Genomic DNA, 7,230 nt, shown 5'->3' with positions numbered 1-7,230 from the left:
TTCCTTAACATAGCATTAGGAATGCTTCACCTTAAGTTATAAAAAATTTGCATAGCAGGGGTTCTATATTTTATGTCAAGGTATTGAGACAGATAAGAACAATGAGGGGCACATGCCTGAACATGATGTCATACGAAAATATTAATTTGTGCCTAAATCTCTGCAGTGACTTGATACTTGTCTTGCCACAGTTGCTATTTGTTCATCTGATAGCAGAGCAAGATAATTGTGATGGCAGAGAGGAAACAGAAGGGGCTCATCTGGGGAATGTAACCTGTTGAAAGACAGAATGATCATCAGCAGGCAAATTAAAACAAAGACGTGTGTGGGGCAAGAAAAGATTATGGGACAAGGTAACACAACCCTGTCCTGTGATGCCTGAGCTGGCTAGAAATGTCTTCTCTTGAAGGCCTTCTCTCTGCCTTTTTTCTCAGTGGACAAAAAAAATGTGAAAAAAGGATATATTTTGAGAAGATAAGTGGTATCATAGTACATGTTGGAAAAAGGGGATTTGGTATGTGATTTTCAGAGATGCAAAATCCTTCTATTTGAGCTGTGTGTCCTCACATATGTAAGTTACAGCTGAGAATTTGATTTTTGTTTTGTGTTGATGTTGAGGAAGGAAATCAGCTATGTCATCAGTCACACATGTCCCTGACAAGTCTTTCTATCTGAAAAAAGCCAAACTAACTTTCAAGTCTGCCATCTGTACTGGAGGAAAAATACTCTATATTTTAACAGCATAATCTTGCTCTGCTTAGTTATTGCAATGCTTAGCTGCAGGGGAAATTAAAAGAATTGTGCTGGATTTGGCTGGGATGTAGCTAGTTTCCTTCACAGTGGCCAGTACGAAGCTGCTTTTGACTTGTGCTGAGCACAGGGTTGATAACACAGAGATGTTTTTGTTGTTGCTCAGCAGGGCTTACACAGAGCCAAGGCCTTTTCTGCTGTTTGTGCTGCCACTGGTGAGAAGTTGGGGGTTCATGAGAGGCTGGGAGGAGACACAGCTGGGACAGGTGACCCAAACTGACCAAAGGGATTTGCAGACCCTGTGACACCATGCTCAGGACATAAAGCTGGGGGGAAGAAAGAGGAAGGGGGAATGTTTGGAGTCATGGCATTTGTCTATTGAAATAAGCACTGCACATGATGGGGCCCTGCTCTCCTGGAGATGGCTGAACACCTGCCTGTCTGTGGGGAGCAGTGAAGGAATTCCTTGTTTTGTTTTGCTTGCGTACATGGATTTTGCTTTCCCTAACAATGTGTCTCTATATCAGGCCATGCGGCTTCTAGCTTTTACCCTTCCCGTTCTCTCCCCAAACCTGCTGGTGGGGGCTGACTAGGGCTTGGTGTTAGCTGGGGTTAAACCATGACAGGAACCCAAACAAGTTGTTTTGAAATCCCTGCTTTCAAGGTGAGGTAGAAGAAACAATGTTGTGACTTTGGTCAAGTTGAAATGTTAAGCTGCTGTCAGGTGAAGTTGTAAAATGTAGTGTTCCCATTTACCTCTCAACTTCAGAGAAAGAAGCATGCTGTGACATAGTGAACATTTTGATCCCTGAGAACTTTCTTCAAATTTCAGAAAATAACCATGACCTCTTTGGATCTTTAAACTACAGTCTGGATAAAATGAAATGAACATGGAGTTGAATTTAATTTCTGATCTTTGTCCAGCCAATCTCAACATTTTAACCTTATCTCTGTAGTTGAGACATCTGAAGAAAAGTGTCTAGGGAAAGCTCCCAGGTGGTGACTCTGTGCTGGCACTTTGTGTGCCCTTTCAGTCATTTAGGTCTCACAGCTCAGCTTATAGCAGAATATTATCCAGACTAGAGCCTCAGTGCAGTTTTCTACATTTGCTTCTTCTGTTCCCTCATCAGAAAGCCTGGCATGTATTTTGTATGAAGTCACCTTTGCACTGTCTTTGTTGCTCTGCAAAAAACAAAAAGCGTCATTAAACTGAGTTTCTAATTTCCACATCTATTTCTGTGGTCATTCCCCAGTACATTGCTTTTAGCACACACTTCCTCAGTAGAAAGCAGTGGAGAAGATTATTTGTAGATTGTTCAACACATATTTCCTTCCCTGATTGCTTTCCTGACTTTTCTGGCCATAACTAATCAATAATACCACTGATCTGAGAGAAGCCAAAAATAGTTTGGATACTTGGCTTTTGACAAAGTCACTTCTTTGTCTGGGTGGAGGGAGACTCCTTAGTGTGAAGCCAGCACAAAAAAAACCCAAAAAAAAAGTTAATTCATGCCCTACCTTTGCAGGGCAGCCCTTTGTTTGCTGTGAGCTCAAATGTGTTTCAAAACAGCACTGTTTTTCCTTCCAATACTGAGCTCCTCTTGTTGTCCTGCTGCTGCAGCCCCTCTCTTGACTTTGCCTGTCTTCCTCTCAGTGTCTTCTGTGAGAGCATGAGCTAAGCCTGCGTTTGTATTTATAGCTTGCATTTAATTGAAAGTTTTGGAGGTTTGCAATGAGAAACTGAAAATTAAACAGCTGTGTCTTGACAGCCTTGGAAGTGCTGCTCATTGAGCTCCCTGAGCAATTCAGAAAACATCTCGGCTGAGGAACAAAACATGGCTTATGTGGCTGTGTTACAGCAGTTGGAGGAAAACACTGCTGCTATGAAGGCTTTATATTACTTTGCATAACTGGCATCACAACCTTTGTTTAATATTCAAGCAAGATTATACAGATAAAGAAGGAAGGCAAGAGGGAGGAAAACTTAAGCAAGCTATGGTTAAGACAGTCTAAAGGTCAAAATTGTAATATTAAATAAATCTTACATGCTTTTATAAACCTTAATTTATTGTCTACGTGCAACTGACATTTAAGCTTTGGGTTTAATACCAAGTACTTCAAAGTATTCTTGTAGAAGAATAGTCGATAACCCTCTTACACAGTATAATTGGAATTCTGCATGTTAGAACATTTGGTTTCTGAAAGATTTTTGTAAATGTTAATAGCTGTCTTTTAAAATGGTGTAAGTGTGAAATGCTATGAAAAGCAAAGGTTTAAATGTCACCATGTCTATAATTTTCATATTGTAAAAACTAAATAAGCTTTTATAATATGAAAAACCTAAAAGGCCTGCTGCAAGTTTGAAGATATAAGCTAGCTCATTATTAGTTTTTTGAAAATGATATGACAGACACATTTTTTAAAACTGTGCATTTTAGTCTAAAATGTAAAGTTGAACATTTAATTGTCTGGAAATGTTGCTACTGCCAAGTCTTCCTACTTAAAATCCATGATCTGAGTCTGGCAATAGAAGGATTTGTCTGGGAAGCCTCCTAGAGGGTTGCCAGAAGTATTCTCTTCATAGGGACCCATTGGCACTCAGACTGAAACTACTCATATCTGTCGTGGCTGCGTGTTATGATTTGTACCTACTAACAGGGTGCTCTGGTACATCAGTAGGATGGGAATGGAAAACACAGATGGTTTAACCTCAAACATGGGAATGCATGTTTTTGCATTCCCTTGGGTGAATTCATCATGCCATGAAGTTTGGAGAACTAAAACTTGAAAAATAAAGGTTTTCGTAGCCTAACCCTCTGAATTCTTTGTTAATATAAAGTCAATAGTGCAGCAATGAACATGCCACAAAAAAACAAGAGACAACTATTTATGACTTATTTATCCTGCCATATTTCAGTATATTTTAACAACAAAGAGGTGGCTCAAGACAGTCACAGTCTCAGCACTTTTTTTGACTGTTACCAAAAATCAAAAGGAATAAAAGCTTTTTCTTTGGAAAAGAAAAAAAAAAACACATTATAAAGAGCAGAAAACATAAACATAAATCACAAACAAAAAACACCTTGTCCTCTCATGTGGATTTTAAGAAGCAAAAACAATATTTTCCTAATGTACCATAATAATAAGGGTTTATTCTAAGCAAAAAAAGGATAAGATAATCTTTGTGTGTTAAAAAAAAAAGAACTATTTCAAGTGTCATTGCAAAGTATGGAAATCCTCACTCCCTAAGCTGATTTCTTTAAGTAAACTTATTTGCAAGACTTTTATGAAAAGAATGTGTGAATAGTTTCCACAATTTTGGCACTCACATACAGGAACAAAACATAAAAGGGAAAGAGTGCACATCCTGCAAACAGCTACAGTACAGGGGACAGGAGCATATATCAGGACAGACTCTCACAATTGGTAGTTAGTAGATTTATCATAGCAGAAAAACTTGTGTAACTTGAGTTGCTGAAGGTTTTTAAGTACCTCCAGATCAGAAAAGGTGTGTGATGTGTTCTAATGGCTTTTACCATACCCTGTGGATCTCAGGTCTGAAAATTCTGGGAATGGAGGGGGAGGCAGGGAGAAATCTGGGAATGAGTGGCAGAAAAAGAAGAGAGCATGTCAATCTTCACATAGATGATGTCACCACGAAGGGTTGGACAAAAAAAAGATGTTCTACAAGACTGGAATTAGTATAGCATCATAAGGTCTGAAGTTTAGAAGAATAGGTTTTCTGTTATTCTTTTTCATGGTTTCTTGTTAGAGACTGTCATGTTGCTTCTATGGAACACAAGAGTCTCGATCTATTTTTGCACTCTTTTTATTCTCCTAAAAATTAGCCAGAAATAATACAAGGAAAACAGGTTATAATTTTGCAAGGTATCTTGTGCCCAGCTGCTCTAGAAAACTGAAACTCTATCAGACAGAAACTAAAGCATGGTTATATTAGTTTAGGTTTTATAAAATATACTGAATGGACAATAAGCAAAAATCTGAGAGTTTTGTTTTTCTGTCAAAGAATGTTTAGGGCACCTCTCAGCTATTGCCTTTAGGTATATACACCTATTATTGTCAAAAGAGATTTATAATGTATTCATTTATAATTTGCAGGTTTTTAATTCTCCTATTATCTACACATATTATCATTCTAGAAATTTACAGCACTTGAAAATATGTTACACGTCCTGAAAACCATGCCACTGACCTTGTATAATGGCCCATTTTCTCCTGTAAGAAAATAATTTTTAAAAATTATAGGGGCAATATAAAAGACAGCTGCTAGTGCTAAGTTTCTTATTTACAATAACAAGGGAAACCTTCATTATATACAAAATCCAGAAGGTTAATATGAACATGCAGTAAATGTTAGCTAAGTATATTATGTTAGAAAAGGACATTTGTTCATTTCACATCCTGAATGATGCATGATTTTATAATGCCATTTCTCAGTCTTTTCATTTTCCTTTTTTTTTTTTGTCCAACTTCCATCTTTTCAGTCAAAGGAAATCATCAAGTGACCTTGAAATCTGCACTGGTATTTTCCTGGCAGAGAAAGAAGCTCACTTTTCTCATTTGCAAAAATGAATAACAATTTGATCATTCTTAAAACTTCTAAAAGGTTAATTATGCTCTCTCCATGAGCACTGAATAAAAACCTGCTTTATCTCTGCCCGAATGAAACCCACAGGGCTCTCATTCTCTCTAACTCTGCCTGGAGACGAAATCCTGCAAGCTGTCAATTAACTCCTATCAGCTCATAGATCTGTGTGAGCTGCAGATGATTTTTTCATCCAAAAACTATGACAGCTCTCATTTGCCAGAGCTGTTGGGTGACTTTAAAAAATTCACAGCAGGAAAGTGTTATCTGGCTTTGGGCTCGCTGGAGAGAAAAAGAAAGAGTGAGAAAATGAGAGGCATAAAGGTCCTGGGTTACGGAGAGTTCATTTCTAGCTCCAAGATTTCCGTCTGGTTGCAAAACCCCACTTGAACTTGAATTGCACGTTATAAACAATAATAGAAACTGAACATGGACATGTACCACAGAGATGTCTCCTTGAGTGTTTGGGTTTGGTTCTGGGTTTGGTTTTTTTATTTTTGTGTATTGCTGTAAAATAACAGTCAGCCACAGAGGAGACGATTACTGGCAAAGTACAGAATTAGTACAACAGGCACCCCAATGTGAAGTATTTAGCCTGCTGATATTATTTCCTGGTTGAAGAATGGCTTTTAAATTCAGAAGAGTAATCTCAAAAGGAAAGAATGAGAGACCATAGGAGTACTGTGTCATTTACTGTGCAAGATGGATGTTGCTTCCAAATGGATAGAAAAAGAAAGAATTGCACTGAGCATTCAGTGATCACTATAGTTCTGCCCACTTGTTTTATTTTCATATTGTAGGGTAAATTCTTGAAGAGTCAGCTGCAATAACTTGCAACAAAGCCATAGGAACAGGGGCCGATGGCTCTGTTTGTGTTAGAAACTGGAGCTAAAGTAATCAATTTTAGGTCTATTATAAAGTGATAGTGTTACAACCAGCACATGCATGGGACTTGGAAATCTGGCATTTGCTCCTGACCTGAGGAAAGCTGTTCATTCTCCCACTGTGATACCACTGGGTTAGCTGTAAATACCAATGCCCAATCTTGTATACAGACAAAAAACCAGCTCAGGTGCACCTCAGCATCCCCTGCTAGACACGTGGAACATTCAATTAGCAAATGGAAACTACAATTTTTTTACAGAAAAGAAAAAGAATTGATCCATCTCTTTCGTTCTTAATTTCTGTAAATTAAAATGGAAGCTCTTAGGGACAGATGCATTGAGATCTTCTCTTGGAAGTTTTTGTTCTAAAAACTAAAAAGGTAGGAGTAAATTCATTACTCTTTATTTGTGAAAACAATTTGTGAGCTAATTTAAAAAATAAAATTAGTCCTGATGTAAATTCACATTTATAAGATCTTCCTTTTCTGTTTCTGTCTTTTTCAAATTTTCCTGAAATGATGAAGCTGCCACCAGATAAATCATTCTCAAGATTAGTTAGTTGACTGATCTCAGCACAGAGCAGTGTGCATTATCCACCAGAAGTATCTGAGTTGTAATAAACTTTTAATCTGAATGCACTAGGAGAGTCACACTGTTGTTAAATACACCAGGATTTCATATGATTTCTAACAACATTAATAAATGAGGGATTCCTGGACAGTCTGCAAGCCTAAAATCAGCCTCAATCAATTGACAAAAAGGGGGAATCAATAGTAAAATAAAGTGAGCTAAAGGATAACTATATTGGGAACGACTTTTGAAAGAACAAATGTTCCTACAGAGCTATCTGCTAATGTGGTACTTGATTTTGGGGACAGTACGGGATTCCTTTCCAGCCTTGCAATTTATCTTAAAATATTGTTAGTGTAAGTGTTAGTTATTGTTAGTGTACTCTGAGGGTTTTGGCTGTGATTTAATTAGCAATGTGAA

Source organism: Melospiza georgiana, chromosome Z, assembly GCF_028018845.1.
Source record: "Melospiza georgiana isolate bMelGeo1 chromosome Z, bMelGeo1.pri, whole genome shotgun sequence".
Lineage (NCBI taxonomy): Eukaryota > Metazoa > Chordata > Aves > Passeriformes > Passerellidae > Melospiza > Melospiza georgiana.
This window is presented reverse-complemented; position numbering follows the sequence as displayed.